At 41.8% G+C, this 16601-nt stretch overlaps 1 protein-coding gene and 1 long non-coding RNA gene across 3 annotated transcripts in view; one reads left to right on the plus strand and one right to left on the minus strand.

The window, feature by feature from the left end:
* Positions 1–6337, minus strand: part of rerea (arginine-glutamic acid dipeptide (RE) repeats a) — a 106004-nt gene extending 99667 nt beyond the window's left edge. For both annotated transcript variants that reach the window (XM_086048758.1, XM_086048748.1), the window contains exon 1: positions 5878–6337. The gene's annotated coding sequence lies outside the window, so the exon portion shown is untranslated. The remainder of the gene's footprint in view (positions 1–5877) is intronic.
* A 4251-nt stretch (positions 6338–10588) lies between these two features.
* Positions 10589–11481, plus strand: LOC147152583 (uncharacterized). Its single transcript, XR_015088683.1, has 2 exons — positions 10589–10916; positions 11089–11481. It is a non-coding gene; the product is annotated as an uncharacterized LOC147152583 (long non-coding RNA).
* The last annotated feature ends 5120 nt before the right edge of the window (positions 11482–16601 follow it).

A 16601-nucleotide genomic window follows, 5' to 3' on the forward strand; every position in this document is an offset into this window, starting at 1 on the left:
GCCGTGTTTGTGGAATATGAGTCAAGCAGCAAATCCACCTGTTTTTATCCATTTTAGGGGGCGGCCATTTTGTCATGGCTCACCTGTTTTCTTAATCATTCACATTTGACAGGTTTGTAGCAACACTTCTCAGGAGTGTGCTAAATTTTGAAGAAAACTGAACTTCACGGGAATTTGAAACAAGTGTCAACCTCAACCTGCTCAATATAAAACGTGCCTTAAAATTGCATTAGTCGCCGGTATTTTACAGGCAAGTGAAAATAAGGCTTAACAGATGTCACTTTACTAAAGTGGAAAATAGAACTAGTTTCGATGAAGTACATCACTCCCACACAGCGACTGAATGTTGGCTTTTTTTTTTTTTTTTCCCGAATACCAGCTGACAAGTGCAAATAATACTATGCGAGCGACAAAGCCATTCATTGCGTCTTTGAGAGAGGTCTTCCAGATGTGATAGGCTGCAATGCTCCAGCGCTTCCTCGATAAACAGAAAGGAGGCTGCCATAGTGTTCTCCAATTTACGTTGCCGGGGTGACAAATGAAATGTAAAATCACCCTCACGCCTAATCAAATGAGTGAGTGACAACAAGTCAATATTTTCTCATTGTGTGGACAAGCAATACATCTGTGCAGTTACGGGCAGTGTGTGCGTGTGTGTGTGTGTGTGTCGGTGCGAAGGCAACGCTAGACTCACAGCAGTGTGCGGATAATGTGCCAATAATCTGGCTCGGTGCAGCTGTTAAGAGCGCCGCCAATAAAGACGCGTATCAAAAGAACCTTTACGAAGGAGAGGTTAAATTACCCGTCCGGCAGACACGGTCTAGACTGTGCACTTCAAACAAACACTCCATCCGGGAACGGCTACAAGCCAGTAAAGACAAAACTGTAATTGGACATTGATCTGTTGAAATCTTGGGATGAATAAGTCATCATCTTAAGAGCAGCCAGGAGAAGGAGAAATTGGGGGTCTTTCTGAGATCTTTGTAAAAATGGAACAAATGACATCTATAAATACAAGCGAGAGAGAGCGAGAGTGTGTGTGTGTGTGTGTGTGTGTACGCTCTGAAAGACTACATCCATTTTGTTTTCATTCCTAAGGGGTTACTTGTCGTTTCCAAAAGACATCACTAAAAAAAAAAAAAAACAGCAATTAGCTTGCTTCCTTGCTTGCTTGATTACCTCTGACCCAAAAAAAAACAAAACAAAGAAAAGCTCCCTTAAGACAAAATGGAGCAGCATCATTTCTACCAGCGCTGTTAAACACAAGCAAGATCAATGGCTAAATGTATCAGCAAATATTACCATTCGCTGCCTGGCAAGTAATCATTAAGGAATGGCACCGATGCATTATTCATTGACTGATGTATAATTCAGAGTTAACAGCAGATTCTATGCATAAATAAAGCGGTGATACATTTAAACGCATTAAATGTTTACTCTCTAAAATAGGATACGGAGCCACAGCACGGACACGTTCGTGCTGCGGTTACTTGATTATCCTATTTTGCGACAATTGCTCAGAAATCAGGAGGTGGCTAGTGCAGTGTGTGGAAAGCAAACACAGGTTAGTTGGGCAACGTCCCAACGGGCGAGTATATGCTTCTTTTGAGGGATTCAATTGTGGACAATTGGGAGTGCTCCATAAAAACACACATTAAGGCCTTAACGATAGCTGCTTTAGTGTCTGAAAATTAATGTACTGTCTCTTTATCTCTCATGATTGTAAAGTTAAGCTTGAGTGTTGACGCTACAGAGCTGCTGTCGGATGGGATGTCAAAAGGGAGGCTCCAGATGACGGCGTTCGGAGCAGGTAGCCCTGTGGGGGGAATCGCCATTTCACTTTATGACCATGCACTGGCTTTAACAAAGCCAGATGTCTCTCTCTCACGCTCGCTCTCTCTCTCTCTCTCTCTCGTGCGCACGCACGCACGGACGCACACACACACACACTTAACATGTGTGAAAGTGCCCTCCGATGAGCTGAGCTGCTTCAAGGATGTGCACACAGAGGGGAGGAAAGAAGATAGGACCTGTTTTCAATTATGCCAATTTCTCACTCATTCGTGGCTCCTGGGGTTTATGTTAATTAAACATATCGGCCCTTCCACTGTGCATACAACAAATTAGATGGATTTTTTTTTTTTTTATACGAACAATCAAAGCACAACGCCACTTCTTCTTCATGTTCGAGTTTTGTCTTCATACAGCAGAAAGTATTTGCCTTTTCATGTGAGCTCCATCAAATATGTGGCAAGTATGGACTTGGCTCACTGAAAAACCACGTGTGAGGATTTACCAGGCTGGCTCAATCATTTAGGTTGTACCGTGAAACAACAACCATGTCAAAATTATCCCGCAGGCCTGAAAAAAAAAAAAAAAAACACATTGAAAATAGGGTTTGGAGAGCAAGAATACATTGAACCAAGAAGATGCTCGTCTGCTCCCTGATTACTGTCGTGGTAACATTGAGCTGTAATCTCTGCTTCTCTCTGTGGTGTGCTACAAATAAATATAGCAGTGCAAAGGGAATTTCCCTTGAGACAATGACTAGAATACATCCAAATACTACTTCAGCATTGACTTTAGCAGTTATTGTTTTGATGGTCACATCGTCGATGTGAAAAACACGTATGTCCATTTTTTGCTTTTGATGTTAATGCTATTAACGTGAAAATTAAAAAACAAAACAACAACAACAAAAAACATGCCGCACATGTTCTCCGATATACTGACGCATGCCCAGACTGGACACATATCCTTGATAATGCTATCGTTTTTTTCAAATTTTTGCGGCAGCCACGTAAACAAAAAACCAACATGACACAATTCTTGAAAAAAAATAAAATAAAATAACGCGTGTAAAACCCCTGAGTCCTTCACACAACCATGTCTGCCTGTTTGTAGGGGGATGGAAGTGATGGCAACAATGGCATGGAAGGCAAGGCTTCTCATTGATTTTCTGCCTCTCTTTATGATGAGGCAGCTCTCGCAAATCCTGCATTGTTGAGGTCAAAAGTGGGAGGGTGACAGCGGGTTATGTGCGCGTGCGTGTGCGCAACTAAGCAGCATTCACACACCCAAACAGACGGCAGTAATTAACAGACCGGCAACTAGAAAAACAACTGGGTCACCTACGTGTAATCGAAACAGAGCATAGACACTCAACGCATCAACAAAACGGAAAAATATGCAGACCCCAGCGGACTTTGGTATTAGAAAGAAAATGAGAGACATGTCACCATTGCATCATTTACACCTCTTTCCTCCAATTCTTTGTTTATTACATCATTCAGGATGAAGGCAAAAGAACAAAAAAAACCCGAGACAATCTCTAGATGTTTTTTTCCCTCGTTCTTCTACCAGCCAACAGCTGCCATCGTCCTGTCACAGGAAGGAAAAGGGGCCAGAGACACAGCGTGGTGCAGTCCCAGTGGTGCCATTGTGCGAGCACATTAAATAATATTTTTCCAGCGCTGTCAAACATTCATCTGCCTGTAAGCGGCTGGACAACCGGTGCAGCCTGTTTCTATGAAACATGTCTCTCCCTCTTTCTCTGCTGTCCGTGCTTGGAAACAGCCTCTTTGATACAGATGTCAGATTCCTCAGAGGTGACACTCAAACATGTGCCGGTGTGTGAGCTGAATGTTTACCAGCTCTCTGCTACAAGTGCTGTTTGTGCAGGGGTGACTCACGCTGCTACCTCACCTCCCTTACTTTACACGAACAGCCACCGCAGACAAGAGGAATCGGACCGGGATCAAAGGGTACGCCAGGTTCAAAGTGCTGCAAGTGTCGGTAAGCGGCATTTCAAACATCAAATCGGAAAGGGATAAACGGCCGTTTAATGGCGAGATTTGGCTGCTAAATTCTCATCCCGTTGCAACCTCATCACATTCAACCTTTAGGATGCTGCCTGCGCGCATCACCCGAACATGGCTGACCACTTCCCCTTTCGGCCTGTCCGCAAGTAGTGAAACTAAATGGATGGCACACCCTTAAGCGGGGACGGCAAGAAGCTGTTTCAAACGTGGGACGAGGTTGCATCAGAGAATGTGACTGCTTGTTGATCTATTAACCCATTTACAGTGAACAGAAGAGAAAGGAGCCGAACTCCTGATGAAACATTTACTCACCTACAGCGGTGTCAATAGCTAACTGAATAACGAAAATGAGTTGTCTGGAAAACACTCATTGAAGAATTCAGTTCTATTTTTTGCAGTGACAACATAAATGGTGAGGTGGAAATGTACCGTAAAATGCCGTTCACATGGTTTGGAGCCGAGTGTCGACCAAGTATGCAATGTTGAGAACCCCGCAAGCCGAAACATCAATGTAACACTTAATTCTGACCACAGTCAAATAAAGAGTATGAGTAAATCAACAGCGCAGTGGATTTATAGTAATAGTTGAGCAGGATTACTAAAGGGGGAACAATATTTTAAATTGGGAACGGATAAAACAGCAACAAAGTGATCTATGATAACATTATCACTTGTTATGCAGTCACTATGCACAAATGCTACACAAACGAGATAATCCCCTATCACATCGAGAGTAGTTGCACCATAATGACGATATGGAAAGAAACTGTGATGAAACAATGTTGATCTGGCGGCGTTCTAATCGGAAACAGCCAGTCAGCCTCGGTCAAATGTTTAACCAGAACTGCACCTGGTGTTTATACAATGCCACACAGCTACATTCCTCGACGACTTTTGCAACACAAGCTGCCCTTTGCTAGTCGGACCGTTTTCGAGAGCTTAAACGTCCTTTGCATTCCAATAACGTGTCGTTATATGTAAGCGAGCCCACACTGCGTCTCCAAACTCCAGTGGATAAATCACATCTGAATCGTTAAACTAGAGGTCACTTCTCTTCAGTGGTAGTGTTGTTGGGGAATACAGGAAGCCATGCAGGCATGTTGGAGATTCAGCTCCGCATAATTAGCAATGCAACATCTGAGTAATAGCTGGGTGAAATATTCAAGGAAGAGGGAAGAAATTGTTTTTACAACAGCAGCAATTGGAGGCAATCACTACACAGCTCCTTTGAGTGTTTCTTCTTTGTGCTTATGTGGCCACGAGCCCTGCTGTGGATATGACTTCTGACTGGTGTCACATGAATACTCACTATGACCAATTTTGCAATTTTGGCTTGAGTGCGCTCACTCGAACACACACTTCTCATCCTCATAGACTGGAAAACATTAGATAAGCTGCCTTTCAGACAAATAATTTGGTCTGCTCTCAAATTCTCATCTGCCTCCCTGAATACACACATCCCACCAACTAAGCGTCCCCCCCTTGCTCTTTTCAGCAACAGGCACAGCCCCGCTTCTTTTCACCCCCACAGTGAGAGCTGCATGTGCTCGGGCCAGAGTTCATAGCCTCTGGGGTGCTGAAGGGGGAAGTCAAGTTAATCTGGTGGTCCTTCAACAGTTTTCAAATGGTACACCATTCACTGAAACAGTCCTTTCCCTCCCAAAACAGTCAGCTATTTTCTATTATGACACTGTAATAATCACAATCCCAGAGCTAAAACGTCTACATTAAATTTGGGGGGATCCCGCAGATCCAGCATTAAACAGTGGGATGAGATACCATCAGGGCCTTTTGTTTTCTTGTGGGGTTTTTTTCCTTCCAAAAGCATCTTCTGGTCAGAACAGCAGTCAAGTTTTCAACAACCTAGCCAACTTTCATCTTATTCACAACACACGCGGTCACACGTACTCGCTGCACCCGGAACAAACATAACAACAACTAAAGTGCACATTTTAAATTCCACCTGGCTTTAGTCATCAGATAGTTCTCATTCCACACACGCGTTGGCAGACTAGAACCCAACCCCCCCACCCCACCCGCGCGTTCAACTACTCACCCGCCAGTCTGGTGATTCTTGGGGAGTCCTGGTGCAAACAAGTTCTTTAAATCCTCGCCCGGGATGACCCAACGAACTCGCTGCACCAAATCCAGACACACACGCACAAAGCAGACTTTCTTCACTTAAACGAATAAACCCCCACTGGCCGCATGCAGAAGGAACTGACTGAGGCGAGCGGCACTTGTTTCAACAAAAGACGGCTTCACCTCGCTCCTTGGTCCGAAGGCAACGAGGCGAGCTGGGTAGGGACGGGCGAGAGCGGCGTTCGGCGGTACCTCCTCCCCCCCAGCCCGGTCCGAAGTATTCCTACTCGCTGTTTCATCGACGACGAGAAGGGGGTGGGGGGGAACAAAAAAGTAGCCCGGAGCTGCTGGTTGCTTGGAGGGTAAGAGGAAAGCAAGCGAGTTCGCCGTTTACAGGCTCCGCTTCCTTTTTTCCACACACACACACACAGACGCGCGCACGCATGCACACACGCCCCCACTCCTCCTCCTCCTCCTCCTCCTCCTCCTCTTGTGCTTCACTTCTCCATGCGCGCACACGCGCGCGCAAACACACACGCACACGCACACGCACACTCCTTATCGGCCCCCTCTTCCTCCTCCTCAGCTGTTCAACAGACGTATCCACATGGCTGACCTAGTCTTCGCTGAAACACAATCACCCTTCAACTCGACACGAGACACAAAAAGAGAGTGCAGCGGATTTAAAATAATTATCATGGGAAAAAAGGGTGTAAGTGGTGGGTTGATTGATGCGTTGGAGGTAGCACGCATGCGCCGATGCATTACCAGGAAGTATGTACTGTAGCCGACGAGGGCAGTTTGATTAAACGATGTCCAAAAAATACAAATAAACAAACGAATTGGGGCCTCTTTGGACAGTCAAACCTAAGGACAGCACCTGTACAAACGATTTGGACTCCACTTATCGTAATTAATGTCTCTGACCTAAGGCTATAAGTTCACACCGTAGGGAAAGATCCCAGATTGGATTTTTTTTGCCTGTATGCGAACTGTATGCAATTTTTTTTTTCTATGTCCGTCTGAACGGCTCAATTCTGATTTTTTCAAATCCGACCTGCGTCGCTTTCATATGTGGTCCTAGATCGGATACGTATTTCACAGCGCAGTGACGATATGCTAAAGATGGCTTAAGGGTGGCATCTAGGTACCTCTTCCTGGAATAGGCTCCAGCTCACTCTTGACCCTTGTGAAGATAAGCGGAAAATGGAAGGATGGAATCATCTTAAAACAATATTTTGATTTCTCAGCTGACTATTGAGTACGTTGTAATTATGAGACAGCAATGACGTAAAAATGGCATGCCAAGTAGTTTTCAAAAGCTCTTTTTCATTTCACTGATGAGCGAATTATGTAGTCCACTATGTAAACATCCCTAGATAGTGACAAGGGAGTAGGGAATGAGTGACCGATTCTGAACACAGCCCTACTCTTCACTCAAAAACAATAACCTCTCAATTCAACATTACACGCAAAACATAAGATGAAACCAAACCATGGAGCAGATTTAAAATAATTATTATCAAGGGCAAGACGGTGGTTAGTGGTGGTAGTTTGATTGATGTTCCAAGAGGGGGACGCTGTAGGTACTGCACATGCATATTTACCAACGAGAGCCACTTTGTGGGATTTGAAGTGACTTAAAAAAATTATATACATATATACATACATAACACACATATATACATAGATATATACATATATATATAGTGTATATACATGCACATACATACATTTATATAAAACAATGTTACAAAAAAAGTCTACGGATGACCTGGCCCATCAGTTCATTTTAAAAATCAAATGTGGCCCTTGGGCACAAATGTTTGCCCACCCCTGATGTAGTGGGAAGATAGACCGGCGGCGAGAAGCAAATGGATGCTGTTCAGGCTTGGAGAGCTCATTTGCATTTTGGGATAATGAATTAATTAGTTATCCTGCCTATTAAAAATGGGCAGGGGAAATCACGTGATTAGTCCATTTACAATATCACCAATGGTTCCATTGTAGCAGTTATCGAGCGCCTCACGTCAAATGTATTCATGGTGATTTTAGTGCGAAAATGACAATTTGCTTTGTCTTCAAAAAACAGCTCAATCTACCCCTCCCCAAGTGGTGCTAAAACAGCAGGGAAACAACAAAGGGGTGCACTACGTTATGAAATAACAGCAGTATTTCCATTTCATTGAGCAGGTGGTTTGACACATTTTCATTGTCTTAAACACGATATTGGATCACTGTCAGAATCCAATTAACCAAAGCAAATAGTCAGCGTGATGGGCTCTTTTTGCACGGAAGCCAAACATGAGCAGGAAAGAGACAGGCAGTGGGGATCAATAGAAATTGAGTTGAAGGTGGTGTGTTGTTCTCGTGTGCATGTGTGTCTATGTGCATTGAGGGTGGTGGAGGGGTCCTTCATTGTCCTACAAACCATGTTGGCTGTCTGCTTTTCAATAGAGGCAAGGGGGCGGGGGTGGTTTCTCCTATACACAACCTCTTCCAGCTCCCAAGGCAAGTACTCGCCACTCTGGTGGTAAGTCATACTTCTCCTCGACATACATATTTTTCATTGAACAGGATTGAGTGAGAAAAATAGATCATGATTATCTTGAATGATATTGACAGCACAATTCTTAAAATGATAATTCATTGATTTCAAAACTTAGTATTTATTCAACTAAGTTGAATAAACTTAGTTGTTCTTTATTCTTGAACACTCTATTCTTTTTGGCAAGTACAAAATGAGCCCCAATTCGATTTCAATTTTCAGTTCCCTATTTTCAATTCTTTTTTTGATATTTTTTTTAATCGCTACCATGCTTGTCTCTGTGCGCTAGTGTGGTGCTGCAGCCATCCACAAACACATTGATGTTTGGCGCAAACGTGTCTAGTTGGGCTGCTACAAACTATTATTTTGCTAGTCGACTAATCGGATCATATGTAAATCGCGGCATAATCGCAACAGGCTCTTATATGACCATCGGTATCTTACAGCTGGAAATCTTTAAGGTATGCATAAAAGAATAATAAAGGCATTTAAGATCAAAGTACATTTAACTTGTATTAAACTTTGCAGCTACCAACATTCCTGACATGTTTATAAATGATGGAGTAATTGAAATTGAAGGCGATACTGTGGCCTGAATTTTTTTATTTAGCTGTAAATGTTTAGTGCATTTTTAAATGGAACCAAAAACTATACACTATGCTGAGTTGCACTAATACTATGAAATTACCAATAAATTCTTGTAAACATATTTCACTTTTCTTGGGCACCAAGCCTTTTTTTTTAATGTAGAAGAGAGTGAAATCATGGGTAAATTTAGGGAAAAGCACTGTGGTAAATAAAATTAAACCCTTGTATTGGTTTTTAAATTTGTTTCTATTCAACCTTAATCCAAAAGATTTTGTTTTGCTTCTCTAATATGCATAATTTGATCTACACATTCAAAATGTGGGATGCACCCAGAATGGAAAAAAATAAAGATTAGGAGGAACATATTTTTCTTACCACTCTAAATTAGTATATTTTAACGACCTAGGTATGTTATGTCTTTTGTTGTTAGGTGTTGCCATTAAGGGTTTGTGGAAAATAGGTCACATGTTAACTTTGAGTAGTGGGATTTCGGGGCTATTAAACGCAACACTTGGTATGTGTCAACCGCGGGTACAACAAAACTGTCTTGGTTTTTAATAAACGTGAGTTTGCTGACTAATGCCTCCTTAATTCGTAGTAGACTCCATAAAATGTTAGCGTACCTCAACTGGACATGCGTGCAATGTTCGCTCTGACGCACACGGTAGCCTGTGTGTGCTAACTAGCTAGCTTCCAGAAATGACTGTCCCTATGCCATAAATGAAACTGGGCAACATCCACAATGTGCTTCCCTTTTAGAAGCTAGTTTATCACCGCCGTGCTGCTATGAAAGGGAGATTTACATCGTTTTAATTAGCTTTGTGAAATACGCCCGGGATTCTATTGTTAACTTTAACTCGAGAAGCCATGATACCATTACCCACAATGCTCCTGTTTACATCACGGATGACCCGGATTACCATTACTGCACATGTGCGGTGTAGTAGGCACGACCTGAGAGAGCGGCTATTGTTAACATGGGATTGCGAACCGATTATTTTATTTATTTATTTTTACATCGATGCATATTTTCAGCATTTATAATCGAATTTTGATACATTTTTACATCCCTATCTCTTTAGCATATTTATTTTATCTTATGCTATTTTCATAAGTCTTGGGACTTCCTAGGCTAACCAGAGACCTCAGGGGTTGTATTACGTGCCATGCCATGTGGAAATGTGTCTTGGTATGACAGAAAACAAACAAAAGTCTTTAGATATTTGTATCCTTGAATTTTGAGGAAAGGAAAAATCCCTTGAAAACTCCACTTTAAATGTAACTTGAAAGGACAATGAGAAAATAAATGAGTAAGAAGGTAAAACAAGAATATACTGAAACAAATGAAAAAAAGATAAATAACATCTGTTCCTGTGCACTTTGGCCTCTTTGGGGCAGTGTGGTGCCATGCGTGGATGGAGTACACACTTACAATAAGAACATAAGAAGTTGCGATTGAACTCTATTAGTGTAACTCATGTTTCACATATTTGGGAGAATTTATGCCTTTGTGTTGTGTTATCTTACCTGTGTGATTGTGTTTCCAAAGCGTTGGTGTGTGAATATTCATTTTTGTGAATATTCATTTTTTGAAGGAATATCACTCCTGAAGTCTATGCTAAGTTTCCGTTAGCATTTCAAAGGGATATTACATTGACTTTAGCATTAGCAGCTAGCGATGACTTGTAACGAATCATGTTTCATATGTAAATATATAATGTGTGTAACTCTTTTTGTTGTGTGTTTAGTTTTACAGTAAACTCCAACCGGGTGCTATCAAACAGCTTAAAGAACGCTCAGAAATGGAAGAATCACATACTACACACTTGCTATGCAAGCAACATGGTGCAATCGGGGTACTTTAACATTGGCAACTTGTAAGCACACCGTGCCGTTCTGCACATTCATTGTTTTTCTTTGATTAGAACGTTTTAAAGATTGAGAGAAGTCAAAATTGAAATCACGCTGAAATTTTGATTAATCATCCAGCTCTACACTCATCGAATGTAGACTTATCTGCTCCTTCTCTATTCCGTCTTCCCTGTTCAGGGTTCCGGGGAGCTGGAGCCTCTCCCAGATCACTTTGGGTAAAAGGCAGACAACACCTTGGAATGGTCAGCAGTCAATTGTAGGACGCATGTGAAGACAGAAAACCATTTACACTCAACCCACGCTGCCTACATGAAAGACAGGCGAATGAACCCCAGTCACACAATCAGTGACTGAAAATGGCTTTTCTTACAATGTCGTCCAAGAAAATCTGCATTTGCATCTTTGGGAGATTTTTTTTTTTTTATGAAACAGAATTATACAAGAAATTCCAGTTTGTCAGTTTGTTAACGTGAAACATGGTCCACACGTTTGAAAGTAGCTGTACTGTACAAAATTAGCTCTTGGTTGAAATGAAAAAGGGTGAAAAAAAAAAAAAAACGCAAGAATAAAGTCAGAATTACAACTCTAGTCGTAAATAAGACAAGCCCGAATTGGTAGGGGAAAAACCTCTACGTGAACTAGATGGTAATTTATGAGAATGAAGTCATAAGAGGGAAAAACTGCACAAGGCCACGATATTATGAGACAACAAGAATAAAGAACTGTTCATGGCATTGTCAAGTTACGATGTAGTAAAATTTCACAAAAATAATGTTTTGGTATTCAAACTTGGGCTCTCTTCCTAACAAACAACTGCACATGCTTGAACTGCATTCCTCCCTCTATGTTCCTCTGTTAGAGTTAGGCCTAATCCCATAGTTGAATCAAAGCTAGTGTAGACAGGATGTTGTTACACAACGACACACTAATAAAATACTCTCTCTCTCTCTCATACACACGCGCAAGCGCACACACGCACGCACGCACACACACTCGTGCGCCGCAGCAGCACTACACATAGCTAATCTAACTTTTATGCACAAATTAAAACTTGTGAATAGTCTAGTGTGGCGACCACTGTCCTGGAAAGGGGTAAAACGCGACGCTACATAACATTGGGTGGTGCCGGCTCATTTTAAAGCGGATCTTTCGGTCGGCCCGGGAGAAGGAAACGAGCGGCCAGCCTCCGCGATGGCTTTGTTGAGCAAAGCTGGATCGGCTGACGGGCGCCAGTTCCCCTCCCCTGCCGGATGAGATCCCTTTATCGGGCCGACGAGAACTCCACCTCCAGGATTTCACAGCTCCTCTGTTTATCACATGGCTCTGTCAAGTTGGCCACCATTAACCGATAATGAAAGGAGACAACCGGTGCAGTTACAAGCGAAGCAGTCCACATTCTACAGGCCTAAGCATGTATCTGAGAAGCTGACTGTGTCTATTCACTTCTGTTCAGCATCCAAGCAATCCATCACCATCCCTTCCCCCCCCCCCATGAGCAACCTCCTTCAAGACTATCGTCAACCCAAGCAGAACCAATAATGGTTAGTCACTGCAAAGAAGGAAATTTATTTCAACACTCAACATTATTGCATCATGTTTGTAACATCTGGCTGCTCCACGATTCTCGAAATTGAGTTGGTGTTACTTTGATTTGATAAACCGATTGGTTCTGTAGTTTTTGTTTTAGTTTTTTTTTAGGGAGGAGCGATTAAGTGGGTGCAGACTGAGACACTACAGTTGAATTAAACTGTGCCTCAGGTCAGGACAGAACAAGATGCCAAACCTGTGCTGCCGGTTAAACGGTATTGTTTAGAGGTATTCATAAATGTTACTCGAAGCACTATTTTATTCAATCTAATCCCTTGCAATTCACTTTAATCCATGAAAATAAATTGTACAACCACATATTTTGACTGGGACTTTTTCTTGTGTTTGATTTTATTTATTCATTTATTTTAAATTCATTTTTTTGTGTGTTCTATAAAAAAGGGTATACAAATGGAAAAAAAAGATCATTTGAATTTACCACAAATTTTATTTTATTTATTCTTTTGGGATATGTATTCTTTATATTCTATGTATTCTTTAAAATGGATTTTGTTAGTTTGATAAAAATCGTATGTATCAAAAGTACTAGTGGTACCGTTACTTTGTATCGGGAACTAAAAAGTTGAGTACTTGTACTGGTATCGGTCTGAAAAAAAGTGGTATGGAACTTTCCTATTTTTTTTTTGTTTTTTTTAGTTCTGACCGTATATCGCAGACGTTTTTTGTTGTCAAATCACGGCCGTATCGTCATCCTCATTGACAAAATATTGCGATATTGTAAAATGGCTGACTCTGTACTTGCCACGCCTATTCTGTTACAGAATCAAACAGCAAAATGCATTCCTCTCCCTCCTCAGTTACATGACTCATTTTCGCTTTATAGGAGCCTGTCGCCACTTGCGCTCATTAAAAATAAACACTTAACAAAAGCTGTGGCGGACACAATCAACACACACAAACCCACGAGTAGACACACTCTGTTTGCTTTAACCTGATTGCTCCACACAACAAGCCACTCCGACAAAGCAAGACCTCAGAAACACAAATAAGTGAACCAGTAGCTGAAACAAGAGAGGGGGAAAAAAAACCAGACATGGATGAGCGAGCCAAGCTTGGGAGAAACCTCAGAGGCCCTGGCCTCTTAAGTACTCCTATCTTGTAACTTCATTTAATACATTCACCAGGGATGAGCCGACAAGTTGGGAAGGTGGGTCGGGGGTGCTTGAGTAAAAGGAACAGACTTGTAAACCGAGAGGAAGGTTTGCTTTATAGCGGAAGGTGGTGCACTTGAGGAGGACTTTAACACATGACTAAATCTTTGCAGTGTAACAATGACGCCAGAACATAATACGCGAGGGTAATTTTACCATTCGAGTGGCTTGCTTATATTAGAAACTTCAACGCTGATTTTCCAGATGGAGCTTTTAAAGCAGCGACTATCGCAACCGCACGTACTCTACCCCTGAAGAACAAAGCCCTTGTGACTGACTGCTGCTTCAACTTACAGTTCCCCTCTCTGACAACGAGCGTCGATAGCTCCAATCCCTCTTCAGCTAGCGTTTTGAAAAAAATGGAATGGCCCTTTTAAGTCTTCGCGGGTCGAGAATTATACGAGAAAATCGGGTCTTACACCACTAATTAAAACACAGATCACCTCGGGGTAGTTGAGAAAAGGGGAAGCATTAAAAAACAAAACGCTTTCCAGTCTCCTTGCAACGCAAGGAAATTACACTACTAAATACGGCAGTATAGTAAGTATGGATGTGCACGTATCTTTGCGCAGCCTTATCGAGGGCGAGACAAAAGGCTGAGCGATAATCAAGATGTCCACTGGAGAGCATCCAGAGAGACAGCTTATAATCATGACAGAACCTTAATTTATGAGCATTAGCAGTGAAACGGCAAGTAAGGCCAAGGAATGGTATTTCCCTTCAGGCAATCAGTGCAAGGTCTCGGCTCACACAGATATCTTGTTTACAAAGCTATTCACACTCCCATTTGGCTGCCTTGCAAACACTAAGGAAACTAAAGACACTTTTAGAGGCTACATATGTCTCATCTCTTTGCCAAGTTACTCAAGAGAGGGAAAGTCAATCATAAGAACCATTTGCTGAATGTGATTCTACTGTAGTAAGCCTTATTCCATATGGATGCAGTTCAGAAGAGGGACGACTCTCGCTTCCTCCCCCCCCGGTTTTAAAGGACATTTGCTAGTGGTAAACATCTTACATGGCCACTACACTCAAATCAATATGATAGCAAAACACATTTGAAAATTGTGTACTTCGCATTGAACGATTTAACTATTACTCTCTCAGAATGTTCTACACCACTGCGGTGCAGAATAATGCTGCCTGGAGGCTTTTCCATAGACTGCAGGCGAATGTGCCCCGAACCAGATTTTTCTGCCTATGCGAGACCTGTACCTGATTTCTTTATGACAGTCTGAACGGCTAAAGTCCTAAATTTACGAACGAGTTCCATTCCTACACGGGCGATGTAAGCTGAATTTCTGTGTATGTCGGATTTCACCATTAAAGTCGAAATTTACATCAAATTTCAAAAAAAAAAAAAAAAAAAAAAAAAAATACATTAAAATAAAAACATAAGATGCTGTACTTAGAATTACTGCTGAGAGGTGGATGGAGAAGGAGGGGAGGAGGGCGAAAAAGGCAAAGATACTGCCGGCGCGCAAACAGACATGATTGAGACACTGGTCTTTGTAGTAGGAATACTGGTCTTTATAGTCCAGGAAGTGTTTGTATGCGGAAGTCAAATACACAAGCAGAGGTAAATAAGCTCAGAGACGCAGCAGAAAAGCACACCTTTGGAGCAATTCATGTGAACGGGATATTCAGAATGTTTCAGAAATCCCAAAAAAGTTTGACCTTAGCACGAATATTGACTGCATGTAAACATAGTCACTATGGTTCTGGGGACAAAATGGCGGAATAGGAAGAGGCACAGGCGTCGTTGCTGGCACAATACAACAATTACTCAGTCACAAAGATAACTGAAAAACTTAAATCTACCATCTTAGTTACACTTTTTAGGCATTGAAATCTTTGAATGTTCAACAGCACATTGTAACGAATTGGGCTACCTGTGTTGTGGTCGGAATTGTGATGTTTCCGAGGTTCATGATTGCATCGTACGGCAAGCGAGAGGAGCCGCGGAGAACGAAGGAGAGAGCTGTTGTACTTTGTTTTTGGCTAAAAAGACTGCTTGCTTCCTCGTTTAGGAAACATTCAAAGTCGGGTGATGTCATTTTAAGTGCTATTATGTTAGACGTGCTACCTGCAGCATAGCCGCCGATCTCATGTAGCAATGTCGGCACACAACTTTGGGACTTATACACGTACCTTTCCCCATCTGCGATTTTAACAGGAAAGCCAGAATGTTCCCAAACAGGAGACTGCAGTGTACGAGGGGACCTTCGAGCTGTGGCTTGTTTGCTTATGCTTTTGCTCCTTTTGAGTGCCACCGCCCTCCTCTCCCGCGTGGAACAGTCAATAGCGCCCGTGCATCAGCTCGCACTAATCATAAAAACTGATCAGAAACGGTATGCAAGGTGGACCGAACCGAACATGCCATATCATACCATACATAATAATAATAATAACAATAATAATAAATAGTCAACTTCTACTTCGCGTGGGGTTCTGGTCCCCATTAACCGCAATAAACGAGGGATCACTGTATACCGTCGCTGTCCGATGAAAAACACTTATGTCCATTTTTTTCAACTTTCTTCTTTTTACGTGAATGGTGTTTCCGCGTTACAGACATCGCATTTACCGTGATTTTTTTTTATTTTTTTAAAATTGAACATAAGTGTTTTTTGCAGGACAGTGCCGATATATTATATTTGTGTGTGTGTGTGTGCGTGTGTCTACACATTTAAATATATTATACATTTAAATTAAATGTGTTTCTTGCTTGTTTTAAAATGTGTTTGAAGACCTTGAAAAATTAATTAAATTTATATAAAATGTACACAATCTTCAAAAAATTGAGACTAAGATGATCCAAGAATGTCTTCCATAATACAGCTGAAACGCTATCATTGAGAATGATTACACAGAATCACACATTTAAAAGAACTAAATGCTAACTGAAAATTTAACTGTACCTCGTAAAGT

This window comes from Filicampus tigris, chromosome 1, assembly GCF_054856515.1.
Source record: "Filicampus tigris isolate MCC_2025a chromosome 1, RoL_Ftig_1.0, whole genome shotgun sequence".
NCBI classification, from domain to species: Eukaryota; Metazoa; Chordata; class Actinopteri; order Syngnathiformes; family Syngnathidae; genus Filicampus; species Filicampus tigris.